The 17,046-nt window shown below is 37.0% G+C and overlaps 2 protein-coding genes across 5 annotated transcripts in view; both read right to left on the bottom strand.

Moving 5' to 3' along the window:
- Positions 1 to 17,046, bottom strand: part of LOC127510393 (scavenger receptor cysteine-rich type 1 protein M130-like) — a 149,868-nt gene that overhangs the window by 87,263 nt on the left and 45,559 nt on the right. The window lies entirely within an intron of this gene.
- The window catches only part of LOC127510388 (deleted in malignant brain tumors 1 protein-like), a 103,806-nt gene that overhangs the window by 68,325 nt on the left and 18,435 nt on the right, over positions 1 to 17,046 (bottom strand). The window contains exon 5 of one of the 4 annotated variants that reach the window (XM_051889869.1): positions 6,977 to 7,039. The exons of 2 other annotated variants lie outside the window; for them this stretch is intronic. The gene's annotated coding sequence lies outside the window, so the exon portion shown is untranslated. Of the gene's footprint in view, positions 1 to 6,976; positions 7,040 to 9,389; positions 9,445 to 17,046 lie in introns of those variants that run through there. One more of the 4 variants, XM_051889855.1, reaches the window with a different exon arrangement.

The raw sequence follows: 17,046 nt of genomic DNA, 5'->3' as shown, positions 1-17,046 counted from the left end.
CCATTGCCTGTCCCCGTTTACGTCTCTGCCTCTGCCCTTACCTGTGTATATACTATTCTTAATAAAAGCTGCAAATGGATCCCCATTCTGTTGACCCATCATTACAACTACGTCTTCATACTTTGAGTATTTTACAGTGTGGACAAGAGCTTTCTAAGTGATTTTTCTTAATAGCAAGTAAAAAAATGTCCCTCCTACCTGACTTTCAGGGCACAGAAAAATAATAATAAAATAAAGTAAAAATAAAATAAATAAAATATTACAAAGCCACATTACAAGACTTAATTGTGATGTGAAAATACGTGGCAGTAATGGGCAATTTTAACTTAAATAAATTGTGGTTGTTGATAGTATTTGTAGCTTTAAAAGAGACCTACAGCAGCAGCAAACAGACTTGACACACACACGTATATTAGTGAGGATATTGCATAGATTTCCAATAATTTTATATCAGGTTAATGATATTTTTTATCGCCTAACTAACCCAAGCGCTACGCCTAAACCTCCCCGTCACAAATCATTCCCGTCACATCTGACAGAGTTGCTGCCAAACTGCACGATTCATAGCTACAGTTTCCAAGGATGTGGGCCCACACTTCTTTAGGCAGACTTATAGTTGGTCCTTCAGCCATTTTTTTTTTTTTTTTGTTGACCACCTGCATCTCAGAGGCCGAGATGTAATTGACCATACAATGCCTTTAGGCGATTAGGTGGCATTCTGATGACATGACCAAGCCATCTTAATTGTTAGAGCATTATGGTTGCTTCTAGACTCCAGCATTTTTTTTTTTTTTTTTTTTTTTGCAGGAATCTTCATACACATAATGATTTTTAAACTAAACAAACTTTACATTCTATTCCCTAACCTTAACCCTTACAGAAAACATTCTGTGTCCCCACAATGTCAAAAAGTTCAGGTTTTACTATCCTTGTGGGGACATTTGTATAGCACACCACACACATGTCAGGTTTTAATGTTTTATGGGGCCTTTCCATAGGCATAATGATTTTTACACCATACAAACTGAGCTGTCTCCTAACCTTAACCCCCTAAACCTACTTCACAGAATCACAGAAAACTTTCTGCAATTTTACAATTTCAAAAAACAAACAAACAAACAAAAAACATTTAGTATGATTTATAAGCCGTTTTTCTCAAGAGGACCAAAAATGTCCCCACAAGGGCAAGGATTTTGTCCCCACAACGTATGGTTCACCTGAACCACACACACACAAAAAGCATTCACAATGGTGTTATTCAGATTTGCTTTAATAGCCTATAAACCTGTTTTAGAAATTTAAATTGCAGCAATTCATCTGTATCCACACGATGGCAATAAAAGATCGAAAAATATGACTGAAATTACAAAACTTAAACATTCTGGATCAGTCTGAACTGTCATTAGAGACTACCATGGTTGTTGTGTGTGTCTATATGCCTAGGCTATATAAACTCTAATGTTGCAGGTGGTTTGAACAGCTTGAAACTGAAATCATAGTGAAGCATCAAGCGTCAAAACTGCTTTAACAGACCTATGACAGTAATTACTTAAAAATAAATAAGAAGCAAAACCTGTAAGATCCTTACTGTATTCATATCTGGAGCACTTTCCTTCAGAGACAATATTTGCGCTGAAACAGAGCAACGAAGGCAATTATAACAAAAGTATTCACAACTGGAGGCGTGAATGTAAACACAAACTTAATTTAGTATGATAAACAGAAACTCTCAAATCTTAGGCTAGGCAAGTACTTCCCTCATTCTTGTTTAATCTATTTGGGTAGGTTAGTTAAAAAAAAGAAAAAAAAAAAAAAGATCAAAACACTAACACACTTTTTAACTTGGATTATAAATGAAAGTGTCAGAACAGTAGGCTAATTACTTAATTGATTAGTTACCATATCAGTGTGGTCATAGGTCATCTCATCAATGTTTTTTTGTGTTTAGGCAGGATAAAACTTACATTTTCTTGTAATGAGCATACCTGTTATAAATCGTACGAATATTTTTATTTTGCTAAACAGCTACTGCTTTCCGTCGTCACATTCTGCAAACTTAACGCAACCAATCACATACGTCACATCAAATCACATGCGTACTAGCAATTAAAGTGACCGCAATCATTTTCATCAAAACAATACACTCGTTAATAATTAACTTTTTTTTTTTTTTTTTAGTTTGAATAAATTCTATTGATAGTTTGCCGCATAGTATGATATTCCCAATTCAGATGAAAAAGCACTTTAGATGCTCGACTCAATTTTCCATGAAATATGTTAATGGAAACTCAATCATGACACACACACACAAAAATGTTTTTAATCAATTATCATTAAATTTTAAATATTAAAATTGGAGGAATATCCTACATTAAGCACATAGGCTACCGTTGTATTTCCAGAAGATAAACAAAGTTAAAGAAGAAGAAGATGATGATGGGCATGCTCTCACATTTCATCTTTTCGTAAAAATATTTTGTTTGCTAGACAAAGTCTACATTATGCTATCATATAGCCTACTACTTATTTATGGTTTAAGCAACAGACCATCGTTATGACTGACTTTACTGTTTTTTTTTTTTTTTTTTTTTTTTTTTTGTCGGGGCACAACCAAATATTGTAATTAAATGAAACAAATCATTTTAATGATGGCAGTTAGTTGTTTATTTTTGGTTCGTCTGATTGGTCACTTGTTTTCTCGACAACTGCAGAGTGGACACTCCTCCAGTACCATGGACAGCGAGTGGTACAATTCAGCACCTGTGGAAAGCGGCTTCCGGGAGGAATGAACCGAACCCCTCGCCATTGGAAGGTGCTCGAAATACGACAAAATTGCTAAAATAATATTTGATAAACTTTCTCTATTAAAGTAATGAGACATACAATCAGAATAAGGAGACAAAGAGTCCTCTGCATTTCTCCTGGTTGAATGAAAAGTTTTAGGCAATATTAAAAAAGAAATACAGATTAATATTAATAGCTGTAATTGTAGGCGGTTCACACACTCTCTCCCTGTTCATTTGGCTCCTCTTCCCAATTCTCTGTTAATTAAAAAAAAAAAAAATCTGATAATTTTACAATATCATCAGAATTTATAGTCTAGACATGCACCAGCTGGTGACTACTTGAGCTGACAGCAAATGAAAATAAATAAGATGGTGAACAAATTATTTGTTTAGATGAAACTGGTTGCCAGAGGTGAACATAATAAGACACGTCTGATTGAAACCCCTCAGACTCCCTTACAGCTCCAACATTTCATTCACAAGATAAGACATCATCATAATTCTTCAGTGTGTCCTCTAAAGATGTACAGCAGATGCATATTATGTACATATATGTCATCCCAAAATAAACTAGACTGTAAAAATCACCTTCTCTCCTATTTATTTATGTTGAAGTAATAATTTTAGTACGGAATATTCTCACAGTCGAGTATATCAGTGTCGACATCATGCTCCTCTGGATCCTCTTTATCCATTTTGTCTGCATCAATGAAAATAAAGCATAAAAATAAAGCATACACTCTAGAAAAGTCAGTTAAAACAGGGCACAATGTATTGTGTTAACATGAAGGAATTTTCTGTAAAAATAACAGATAATTTCCTAACAGAAAACTACCAGCACCTTTTCCGTTTTTCTAAATATTTTTTCTTACAGCGTAGAACCAGTATAACAACCAAAATGTTGTTAAATGATGAACTGCATTAATAAATGAGTTCAGAAATGCTGACATGGATGTCTACCCTTCGTCAAACCTCCCCTCACACTAACACCTGTGTGCTCTCTCACTGACTGCAGTACAAACACAGCGCTATGGTTTTCACTGCTGAATTCTGTGGTTAAAAGCAGGAAGCCTAACATTTCTTCACTTTAACTGTCAAAAAGACTTGTAGAATCATTAAACATGTCAGCATGGTAAAATAAAACTAACAAATACTTTGATCACTTTGACCTTTCACACCTATAGTATAAAATGTTTTATTATTATTAATAATAATGGTGATCATTTCAGCAATCTCACTTTTCTGAGTGAAGTGATTGTGTCGATTAGTGGGCCTGTAATGGATCTCCTAATAAACAGCCTCAGTCTTCTTAGAGAGAGCTGTGAGTGTAGAGAGACAAACCTGCTGTCAGTTCACAACACATGACTGATCACACACTGAATAAGACACAATATGACAGTCTCTGGATCTCTCCTACCTCTCCTCATCACTCTGTTCTGCTGAATCAGTATAAGCAGTGGCACTAAGAGCAGTAAGAGCACAACTCCCAGTACAATCACAAGCACAGAGAGAGACGCTGCTGGAGGAGTTTGTGGACGAGAGACTGATGTTGAGCTCACTGTCTGAGAAACTGGAGGAGAAGATGATGTTGTTGTGGCAGGAGTAGTGGACACTGACACTGGAAAAACAGACACAGACACATCATGCAAATACACAAATTTTATTAATAATAAAATGAGTAAAAATGAATAAAATTGCTCAGTGTTTTGTTGTGACCTGCACAGGTGAGTCCAGCATACTCTTTATGGGAGCAGTCAGTGTGGTTCTTCAGGGAGAGAGGACAGTCCCACAGGTGAATCTCATTCCCTCTGCACTCGACTCTGTTCAGCCACACAACACCGGCCCTCCCCTCCATTCAGTCTGAGAGGAATACGCTTTAAAATGTATGTGTCATACATGTGGAGACTCATCAGTTATCTCTTACCAGATAGATAATTCACAAGTATATGTTTGAAGAAAAAGCAATTAGGCATTCATATACTATTGCTCTCATTAACAGAACATAACCTACTCACTTGAACACTGTCCCTGGTGAGGAGATGTTGAACATGTCAGACAACTCTGTGGCGACTCAGGACTCTTTCTCTGAGATTACAACATGTGAAACCCAATAAAACCTTCAATTTAGATTAAATTAAGATGGAAATTAAATTCTTATGAAAACTTTAACAATTTAAGATTATGGTTTACTATAAAAAAAAATAAATAAAAAAAAAACTCTAAAATCAAGAAATTTTATCATGATTAAATCATTAAATTAAGTCTTACCAAAGCAAGTGATATTGGCTACCTCATTATCATAACAGTTGTTCTGTCCCCAGGGTAAAGATGGACACTGCCACAATGTCATGTTTTCGACATTTAAGATGATCTAACCAGTTAGGAGCAGATCTCAGGCCCACTGAATATCTGGGTTCACTGCCAGATCTTCCACAGTTCAGCTCTTGACAGATCAGACTCGCTGTTTCTCTGAACCTCCACTCTACCAGCACAGGGACTGTGACCTCCAACCAACCTCACACTGCCTGTACACAAGACTGGTGTGAAAAATCACTTTTGCATTTTCACTCAATTAATATGAAGCCATAAAACCTGCATCAAACCACAAGACCATTTCATGCAATTGCAAAAAAAAAAAAAAAAAAAATATATATATATATATATATATATATATATATAAAATAAATATCAGTAAAGAAATATAAACAATAATCTATATAAATCAAACTAAGAGAAATGAAATATTACGCAAGATATTGATGTACAAAGGAAAATCCTTATGTAAAATATTAAACTACCCTAATTTAATATATTGAAAGGAACTGTCTGGCCCTTTAACTGAAGGTAAAATTACCTGCACTGGTGAGTGTGACGACTGTGGACATCAGTAGGATTGTCAGACAGCTCTTCATCTTCCTCTGCTCCGTACTTCAGTACAAATTTTTCATCAGCTCTCTTAGCAATTATGAAGAAAACAGAGTGAATGTGGGAAACACTTCAGAGTACATACAGCGCTAAAGTCAGACACAAGCACTGCTGACGAAAAACACTAAGACAGAGAGACACATCAAACTACTCCTGAATAACAGTGTACAATATTTCATAGACTTTTATTGAATTTTGCATTTTGTGTGCAAAAAAAAAAACATTTGAAAAAAATGTTGCAACATTCCCGTTTCACAATAATGATATAATAATAATAATGATATAATATCATGCACACAGTCAGTCTGATGTTAAATGCTAAACAGAAAAAAAATCAAATAAATTCAAACCAGCAATCAAATTTGACACAAATATAAAACAAGTACATAAAACAAACATATGCATGCCATGTATCAATGTCTGACTGTCACAAAACACTCTGCAGCACATAAAGTGAACAACAAGCTCTTCTGCTCAGTTCAAAGAGTCTTTACATTATTTTGAGGTAAAGATCCTTGACCACAGCTGCTGTTTGTAAACTTGTTTCCCAAAGTACATTACAACATTCTTTAGCAAAATATATATGTCCACCATCAGTGGGTCTACATTCAAAAGGAATATGATAGTTTTATAAGTTGACGTTGCTGTGAAATTTTAAAGACTAGAACAGTGGAAGGTTTAAAGCATCTAAAATTATAACAATTATATACAAATTGATAGAAATGTTTCAATGAAATGGGATAAAAAAAAACAAAAAAAAACAAACAAACAAACAAAAAAAAAAAAACCCTGGAAAGAGGAATTAAAAACTTTTTGAAAAAGCCATGAAAGCAAAGCATTTTTCTTTCTTTTTTTTTTTTTTTTTTTGGTCAAAATCTGATTAAATGTAATTGATTTATTAGATGTAGCAGATACAAAATGTTACATTAAAGATTGGTGGACAGCAGATGAAACTTATATAGCATCTGAAACACTTATACTCTGCAAACACTTAATAGCATTAAAAGGATTTAAAGCAGTGGGCGTGGTTTGAGTTATACAGTCCCTCCCTGTTTTCCTGGCTCCTCCCCCACATCATCATAGTCTGTTATTAGAAAACAAAAGCAAATTAATTTATCAATATATTTTTTAAAAAGTATCAAATGAACATCAATATTGTCAGTCAAATTCAATGAGCTATCAAGATCACAGAAAGTAAAATTATAAAGCAATTACAAAAACTAAATGAAAATTCAGTGTAAGGTAAAAAGGCGTCAGTAACGTACCAAAAATGTCACTCATACACTCCCTGACACTCTTCACATCATCATAATCCTCCTGAACACCATCTAAAATAAATGTTTCTATTATTAATTACATGAGTTTATGTGACACTATAATTTGAAGGCAAACAAACAAACTTCAACAAGGGAGGGAACATGTAATTTGAGAGAATAATTTGAAACCCACACCTGCTTTATCATTGGACAATTGTCGTACAATGATGACATCATCATAGTTTTCTGGTAATTCAAAATAGACAAAATAATGAAAAAATTAAATGCATCGATTAAATGTACAAAATTTGAGATTTTGAAACAGTGCATATGTATAATTAAAATGCATATACATTTATATTGTTAAACCTGTAGAAATGATTATAAGAAATAAACCTGTATCACGAGGTCTCAGTCCAACAGTGATTATATCATCATAATTCTCAGGTGTGATTTGCTGCTCTTCTAAATGAGTTAATAGTAAAGAGGAAATAAACAGAAACTGCTTTTACTATTCAGAGGCCCAATAGATATGTTTATTTAGTGAAATCAGTTAAAGTCACTGACCTTTCGGCCCTTCAGTGGTGATGACGTCATTACAGTAGTCAGGAGCGGCTCCTACTGCAGAATTTGCTTTAAAAAGCATAAATTCAATAAATCCTTATCTGAATTATTACAGTGGGTACGGAAAGTATTCAGACCCCCTTAAATTTTTCACTCTTTGTTATATTGCAGCCATTTGCTAAAATCATTTAAGTTTATTTTTTTTTCCTCATTAATGTACACACAGCACCCCATATTGACAGAAAAACACAGAATTGTTGACATTTTTGCAGATTTATTAAAAAAGAAAAACTGAAATATCACATGGTCCTAAGTATTCAGACCCTTTGCTCAGTATTTAGTAGAAGCACCCTTTTGATCTAATACAGCCATGAGTCTTTTTGGGAAAGATCCATAAGTTTTTCACACCTGGATTTGGGGATCCTCTGCCATTCCTCCTTGCAGATCCTCTCCAGTTCTGTCAGGTTGGATGGTAAATGTTGGTGGACAGCCATTTTTAGGTCTCTCCAGAGATGCTCAATTGGGTTTAAGTCAGGGCTCTGTCTGGGCCATTCAAGAACAGTCACAGAGTTGTTGTGAAGCCACTCCTTCGTTATTTTAGCTGTGTGCTTAGGGTCATTGTCTTGTTGGAAGGTAAACCTTCAGCCCAGTCTGAGGTCCCGAGCACTCTGGAGAAGGTTTTCATCCAGGATATCCCTGTACTTGGCCACATTCATCTTTCCCTCGATTGCAACCAGTCACTCTGTCCCTGCAGCTGAAAAACACCCCCACAGCATGATGCTGCCACCACCATGCTTCACTGTTGGGACTATATTGGACAGGTGATGAGCAGTGCCTGGTTTTCTCCACACATACCGCTTAGAATTAAGGCCAAAAAGTTCTATCTTGGTCTCATCAGACCAGAGAATCCTTCAGGTGTTTTTTAGCAAACTCCATGCGGGCTTTCATGTGTCTTGCACTGAGGAGAGGCTTCCGTCGGGCCACTCTGCCATAAAGCCCCGACTGGTGGAGGGCTGCAGTGAAGGTTGACTTTCTACAACTTTCTCCTCTCTCCCGACTGCATCTCTGGAGCTCAGCCACAGTGATCTTTGGGTTCTTCTTTATCTCTCTCACCAAGGCTCTTCTCCCCCGATAGCTCAGTTTGGCCGGATGGCCAGCTCTAGGAAGGGTTCTGGTCATCCCAAACGTCTTCCATTTAAGGATTATGGAGGCCACTGTGCTCTTAGGAACCTTAAGTGCAGCAGAATTTTTTTTGTAACCTTGGCCAGATCTGTGCCTTGCCACAATTCTGTCTCTGAGCTCTTCAGGCAGTTCCTTTGACCTCATGATTCTCATTTGCTCTGACATGCACTGTGAGCTGTAAGGTCTTATATAGACAGGTGTGTGGCTTTCCTAATCAAGTCCAATCAGTATAATCAAACACAGCTGGACTCAAATGAAGGTGTAGAACCATCTCAAGGATGATCAGAAGAAATGGACAGCACCTGAGTTAAATATATGAGTGTCACAGCAAAGGGTCTGAATACTTAGGACCATGTGATATTTCAGTTTTTCTTTTTTTAATAAATCTGCAAAAATGTCAACAATTCTGTGTTTTTCTGTCAATATAGGGTGCTGTGTGTACATTAATGAGGAAAAAAAAAATGAACTTAAATGATTTTAGCAAATGGCTGCAATATAACAAAGAGTCAAAAATTTAAGGGGGTCTGAATACTTTCCGTACCCACTGTATGTGCTGAATGGTATATATAATTTAAACTCAGTTAAGAAAGCCAGCTAAGTGAATGTTTTTAACAAATTTAACATCCATTCATTTTTGTATGTAGCACATAAGATTGTTATATTTGAGTCCTCAAACCTGAAAGAAGCTCATCAGCATCTTCATACCCAGAATGCTGTTCTTCAGAAAGGACGCTTCCTGTAATGGAGGAGTAGATCTATCAGAAACATTTCGAATCACATTGACACACATACTGAATTACTACACTAACCCTGTATCATTTCAGATAACACATAAAAGTCCCAAAAATGGATCTATGTGATTTACTCACCACTATGAATAAAGTGATTACCCTTTTTATATCCACAAATAAGACATTATGACAATTACTCACCCCTCTGAGTGAAGAGATTGTGTCTGTGATGAAGCTCCTCATAAACGGCTTCAGTCGTGCTCCTGTGTCTCCTCTTAAAGAGAGCTGTGAGTGTAGAGGGACAAACCTGCTGTCAGTTTACAACACATGACTGATCACACACTGAATAAGACACAATATGACAGTCTCTGGATCTCTCCTACCTCTCCTCATCACTCTGTTCTGCTGAATCAGTATAAGCAGTGGCACTAAGAGCAGTAAAAGCACAACTCCCAGTAAAATCACAAGCACAGAGAGAGACGCTGCTGAAGGAGTTTGTGGACGAGTGACTGATGTTGAGCTCACTGTCTGAGAAACTGGAGGAGAAGATGATGTTGTTGTGGCAGGAGTAGTGGACACTGACAAATCTGGCAAATCTGTAAAAACACATTAAAAATGATACTTGTCTTGAACACTCAAATATTATTCACTCTAAAATGATGTAAAAATGAATACTATTCATCAGTGTTTTGCTGTGACCTGCACAGGTGAGTCCAGCGTGCTCTTTGTTGGAGCAGTCAGTGTGGTTCTTCAGGGAGAGAGGACAGTCCCACAGGTGAATCTCATTCCCTCTGCACTCGATTCTGTTCAGCCACACAACACCTTCACCAGCACCAAAGGCTGAATTCCCATCAGCCCTCAGTGCTGCTCCACAACCCAGCTGCCTGCAGACCACCTGAGCATCGCTGATGTCCCACAGATCATCACAGACTGAGCCCCACACAGCGTTATGATACACCTCCAGCCTCCCAGAGCACCGGCCCTCCCCTCCACTCAGTCTGAGAGGAAGACGCTCTAAATCACAGACATCAACCATCACTGACCAGCTTCAGCACAACATTTATAACAAAACACACACTGAAAGTGAAGCTATGGGCATTTGAAAATAAGATTGATTCATAATTCAAATTTGTAATTAAATATTTCAAATGAAGACATTGATAGTAATACTGAAAATAGTAAAAACAGGCTTGAAGTAATAAACATTTACGTTAACCTGCTTGTTATCAAATGTACTTACTTGAACATTGTCTCTGGTGAGATGTTGAACATGTCAGACGACTCCTAGGAGACTCATGACTCTCCTCCTCTGAGATTAAAACATAATAGAATTTCACTTACCATTTAACAAAACATTACAATATCAGATTCATGAAATCCCTCAGTGCATGTCAATCATTTTATGTTTTTAAAATATTTTTATCTATTTTTGCACATACAAATTATATTTACAGAAACATGATCACTAAAGATCGTCTTAAATAGTTAATAATTACCAAGTTAAAAACTTACCAAAGCAGGTGATTTTAGCCACATCACAATCATTTTGCCCCCAGGGTGAAGATGGACACTTCCATAAAGTAGAGTCATGTTGCCGACATTTTAAAAAATCAAGCCAATTATGAATCTTCAGTCTCTCTGAATTACTGGGTTCACTGCCAGATCTTCCACAGTTCAGCTCTTGACAGATCAGACTCGCTGTGTCTCTGTCCATCTGGTTCCAGCACACATTACCCCAGGATCCATTGTAGAAAACCTCCACATTCCCTTCACAGCCCTCAGTTAACCTGATCTCTTTAAACTCTAGAGGGAAAAGTGTTAAATTAAGTTGTATTTATTCTGTATATTGTAAATTAGTTTAAAAAAACTATGATAAAAAGAAAATAATTTAAAAAAACTATTTTATCTCAATGGCAAAAACAATAATGTTATTTAACATTTGCTTTGCAGAAACTTAAAATAGTGCTTACTGGCTAATTACTTACAATGGTTACTTAAAATGTGAGTGAAAACCACTTTACCTGAGCACACGACTCCTACATCCTCCTTGTGTTGACAGTCATGTTTTCCCCAGCCTGGAGAAGAGCAGCTCCACAGGGACGTCTCATTCCCCTCACACTCCACCTCATCCAGCCATATGGGTCCAGAACCAGGACCAAACCAGGCTGGTACCTGCTGGTTACTGAGGGCCACTCCACACTGCAGCTGTCTGCACACCACATGGGCATCTTTAATATCCCAGGAGTCATCACACACTGTCCCCCATGAGCCGCTGTGAAAAACCTCCAGTCTTCCTGCACAGTCTCCCCCAGAACCCACCAGCCTGATGGACCCGCGATCTGATATACAGAGAAAGAGAAACATATTAGTGATCACTAACAACTGAAGAATCTGCCCAGATGTTGCTCTTCTCACCAAGGCAGGTGATTGACAGCTGTTGTGTGGAGCTGCAGTTGAGAGTTTGTGGAGAGCTGCAGTTCCCCAGATGAGCTTCACTCCCAGAGCACTGGAAGCCCGTCACACACTCATGACTGTGTTCAGGACTGGATGAAGAGGAGCCGGAGAAGTTCAGCACAGAGCCACAGCCCAGCTGTCTGCAGACCACAGAGGATTCAGTGAGACTCCAGGAGTCCAGCAGAACTCTCCTCCAGACCTGATGGATGGAAACTTCCACCTCCCCCTCACACTGTCTCTCTCCAGACAACCGCACCAGACCATCATGAACAGCCAGAGAGGAATCTGAAAAGAAGATCTGATGTTTTACAAAAATAAAAATTTGAGAATATGCTTTATATCAATCATACATAATAATAAATCAATCAAACCTCTGTGATCACAGGCACCTCTTAGTTGCAGAAGGGTACAAGACAAGTCTGCCCTTCCACACCATTATTATTTGCATCATCAGAACCCCTTGAGCAAGCTATACAGTGTATCCCATCATTGTTCATGGCTCCAAATATTCCACCTCTCTTTACACAATGACATTCTTCTGTTCCTCTCCAATGTTAACGTTTCACTCTCGCAAGTATTATAAGTATTCAAAAACTTTAAAAATGTAGTAGGTTATAAAATAAATTGGCATAAATCTACACTTCCCTTGAATTTGGCTGCTACTTATGTCCTCCATCTGTTTCCACAAACAATGTTATTTCTTATCTAGGAATCAAAATCTGTTCAAGGTTGTCAGAAATTGTTCATAAAAATATGGGGAAATTTCTCAAAATGTTACAGAAAGATGTTCAGTGTTGGACTTTTCTCCCGATTTCCTTGCAAGGAAGAGTATCTGTTATTAAGATGAACAATCTTCCTCACTTCAACTTTTTGTTATCCATGATTCCAGTCTCTCATCCTCTTAAGTTTTTTGAGCAAACCCAATCTTTGACTTCCAAATTCATACTTAATGACAAATGAGTTATAATTAAATCTTACGTTTTTTTTTTTTTTTTTTTAACGTCCTTGATTGAAGGGAGGGTTGGCTCTCCCCAACTTAAAATTGTATTACTGGGCATTTCATTTAAGGTTCTGCTGTTGGATAAGAATTCTAAGGATGGATAAGGATTCTAAGGTGTCTTGGAGATCCATCACAATGGCAAAACCTAATAGACTACAGGATCTTCCATATGTAGATTTTCCATATGAAGAAAATCCCCCAAAATAAATAAATTAAGAAATAAATTACAAAAGAATTAATCTTTCAGTCTGACATGAACAGCAGCATAATTAATATCAGTGAATCTCACAGTAATATGGACTCACTGGAGCAGATGACTCCAACATCTCGTCTATGAGAACATTCAGCTCGACTCCATGAAGAGATGGAACATTCTGAGAGTTTTGTTTCATTCCCGTCACAATCAAACACATCAGCCCAGATTTCTCCACTTCCCTCTCCAAACCAGTCTGATCCCACAACAGACACAGCAATCCCACAATTCAGCTGTCTACAGAGGACACTGGCAGCTCTCATATCCCAGCATGCATCACAAACTGTGCCCCATTTACCGAAGTACTGATGTTCAACTCGACCAGAACAGGAGTCTGAACCATTTACCAGTCTGAGATCAGTGTAACCTGAACATAGGACAGAGAATTCAGAAACAATGCATAAAACAGCTTATGGGGGAAAAGGTTTTGTAATGCAATACATTTAAGACTGATGACAGTACATCTTGTATCTAAGACATGTTAGAATATCAAAAACAAATGAAGAGACTGAATATTCACAGAACATATTCTTTACCAGAACATATAAGGCTCACACTATTGTCACTGGTGCAGCTGTGTTTGTGTGATGATGATATTGAACAGAATGAAATATAAGACTCATTTCCTCTACACTGAATCTCTTGTGTCCACATCTGAGCGTCTCCTTTGCCAAAAGCATCTTCTCCCAGCACCTGTACAGGAGCCCCACAGTCCAGCTCTCTACACACAACCTCTGCATCCTGCTGGTCAAAGACAGCAGCACACACTGAAACCCACATCTGATTATGAAGTATCTCTAACCTCCCAGAGCAAAGATGAGAGCCAGCAGCAAGTCTGGAGCTTTTATGACCTGTTTATATTACATAAAATTAGAGTAGTTAATATATACAGTAGTCAACATTTGAAGTGGATCAAAAAAAGTTAATCAATGTTGTCCTAAGAAGAAATGAAGATATACAAAATTGTCATCTTCTCACTCTCATATCTCTTCAAACCTGTATAAATTTCTTATTCTGTCTAACACAAAAGGAAATATGTATCTGTGTAAACTTATTACTTTCTAAAACATTCAGCTAGTAAAATGTTTCAATGAAGTCTTTATTGAAAATCACTAGATTACATTAAAAGAAACGACAAGACATTTCAGTGTCCATCCAAAAAACAAACAAACAAACAAAAAAACACAGGAAGTAACTCTGGCAAAATACACATGTCACATGATCAGCACATGATATGTAAAAGTCACATGACTACTAAGTTGTCCACAGAGTTTAGGCTTGTTCGAGAGGCACTGGCACTGCGCAGACTGATCGGCATATGACATCAAAGTACCACGAGAGCGATTCAAAAGCATAAGGAGTCATATGCTCTCCAAACGCTCTCGCGGTACTTTGATGTCATATGCCGATCGGTCTGCGCAGTGCCAGTGCCTCTCGAACAAGCCTTATGCTTGCCATAGCAGATATCATGCTGCCTACATGTGCTAACGGAATGACTGTAAATACTAGTTTCGTAATAAAAAAAATTGGATATGAACGCCATCTCGAGTCAGAATTTGAATGCGATGAGCTTGTATGAGCTTGTTTAGCATTTCTTTTGATGTAGTTCAGTGATTTTTAAAAAAGAGTTTTTTGGAACAAAAGAAAATACTAAGCAGAATGTTCAAGCTGCACTAAATTTCAGCCACTCATTTATTAGAAATAAATAGGTGAATTCAATAGGTGGTTATAGTCTATAATTTGACTTGTAACATTGTGTGTTGTTGATGTATGACTTTTTTTTCAGAAAAAAAAAAATCATCTCTGAAAGTTACAGTATGTTTACACAGTGCCCCAATAAGTATTTTAAATGAATAACAACTTAAAGTTAAATCTTAAAATGAGAATTTTCCTCTATTTAAAAAACTTTCACTTTTGGAAAAGAGCAGCCTGCATATGCTGTTAAATATCTTAACATACTCTGCTAAAAATAAAAAATAATATAAAAAGTTTCGAATACCATTGTTAGCATATGATGAAAAATTATGCTGAATTGCAATTTTTTTCAATTTATTTCTTTAATTGTGAAAATGCAGTAAAATAACCAATGCAGTTTTTTTTGTTTGTTTGTTTGCTTGTTTTTGTTTTCCAAACTGCCCAATTCTTAGGTGGTAATTTATTATATGAACAAGACAGATTTTTTTTTTTTTTTTTTTTTTTTTTTTTAAATCATACATCCAGTTAACCACATCCCAACAAAAATCTTTTTAAATTGCATTAGTCAAGACAAGGTGTTTAAAAATTGTGTAATGCTTTGAAGGTTTAGTATTATTCACCTGAACAGATGACTCCAGCATCACCATCAGGAGTACAGACAGGTTTATTCCACCCTGATGATCCACAGTTCTTCAGTGTGGACTCTGTTCCAGTACATGTTAAAATACTCATCCAGACTGGTCCTGATCCTGCTCCAAAATGAGCATCAGTCAGAGCATCTACAGGTTCTCCACAGTCCAGCTCTCTACACACCACTGCAGCATCAGCCATATCCCAGTCATCATCACACACTGTTCCCCACTGACCTCTATGAAGAACCTCCACTGTACCAGCACAGCGACTGGTACCACCAACCAACCTCACATTCTTTACATCTAAGAGAGAGGGGAAAAAAGAAACCAAGGTTACGTTAGTAACCAAGTACGTTATTACTTTCAGTGGGGTGATTACAAAGCTTTTTTAGAAGTCTCACAGAGGACAAAAAATCTTTACTTATACAGCCCTGTTAAAGGGGGGGTATCACACACAGTTTCTGCCAATCTCATGTTAATCTTAAATACCTATAAGTACCTATAAGTACCTATTGAGTAGTATTGCATCCTTCATATCTCCGAAAAGTCTTTAGTTTCATCATATTTATAAAAAAAAAACATACGCTGTACCAAGTCTTTCCGGAAAAAGCCGTAAAGAGTCACGAGCGCGCGCAGCTTTTGCATAGAATGTCACTCCTTTGGTGACATTCCCTTAATCTCAATCAGCTCCCAGGCCGACTCCCTGATCAGTGCCCTGATTACTGAATTAGGAAGCTGATTGAGACGCACCCATTGTTTAAAAATCTCTCGGCTTCCGTATCCCGAATGAAGCGCATTGATGGGCATGCTCTTGCTCTTGCTCTGGGTGGTGTGTGTGTGCACGCTTATCAAGGAGAAGTGCCTATACAAGGAATTCCGCTCTTTATTACATGACAAAGGGCCATACTCGGGGAAAAAAAAAAAAAGGCGAGACATGTCCACAACCGGAGGTTGTATATTTGGCACAGAAATACTCCATCATATTTCTAACTCCTATTTTGAAACTTTGGCCATGTTTAGCATGAGAATGCATCTCTTAAATAAGTCAGTGTAAATAAGTCAGAATGCATGAAATAGCATTACACCCCCCCTTTAAATGACTGAGATAAATGATGTAGATGCCTGATTTTACTGATTTACACATCTCATCAGATGCTTAGAATGCATCTCATCCATGGTGTCCGTTGTTTATATCCTAGAAACTTCTAAATTACACAGTGTACATTAAGCAAAACATCTCACTCTAAAACACTGAAATATCAACATGACTCATGTCAAACAATAAATCAAATTATATTTTTAGTATATCTTACTTAGCTTGGCCATGCAAAACTCATGAAATTAGTAGTAAAATTGGGTTAATTTAGCATTATTACACAAAATACAACCTTTCAGAACAAGTAAACCAAATGAATACTATTACTTTGTAAAATGTATTTAGGGATGGTACCATTTAATGAGAGACAAAAAAAGAACATTCATAGTTTTTGTGAAAAGATGTCTTGACCAAGTTTGTGCTCTCAAGACATGTTGTATTTTCATGTTGTGGAGGTGCCCATATGATCCTA

This window comes from Ctenopharyngodon idella, chromosome 4 (genome assembly GCF_019924925.1).
Source record: "Ctenopharyngodon idella isolate HZGC_01 chromosome 4, HZGC01, whole genome shotgun sequence".
NCBI classification, from domain to species: domain Eukaryota; kingdom Metazoa; phylum Chordata; class Actinopteri; order Cypriniformes; family Xenocyprididae; genus Ctenopharyngodon; species Ctenopharyngodon idella.
The sequence above is the reverse complement of the archived record's forward strand: the minus strand, read 5'-3'. Positions and strand labels throughout refer to the sequence as shown.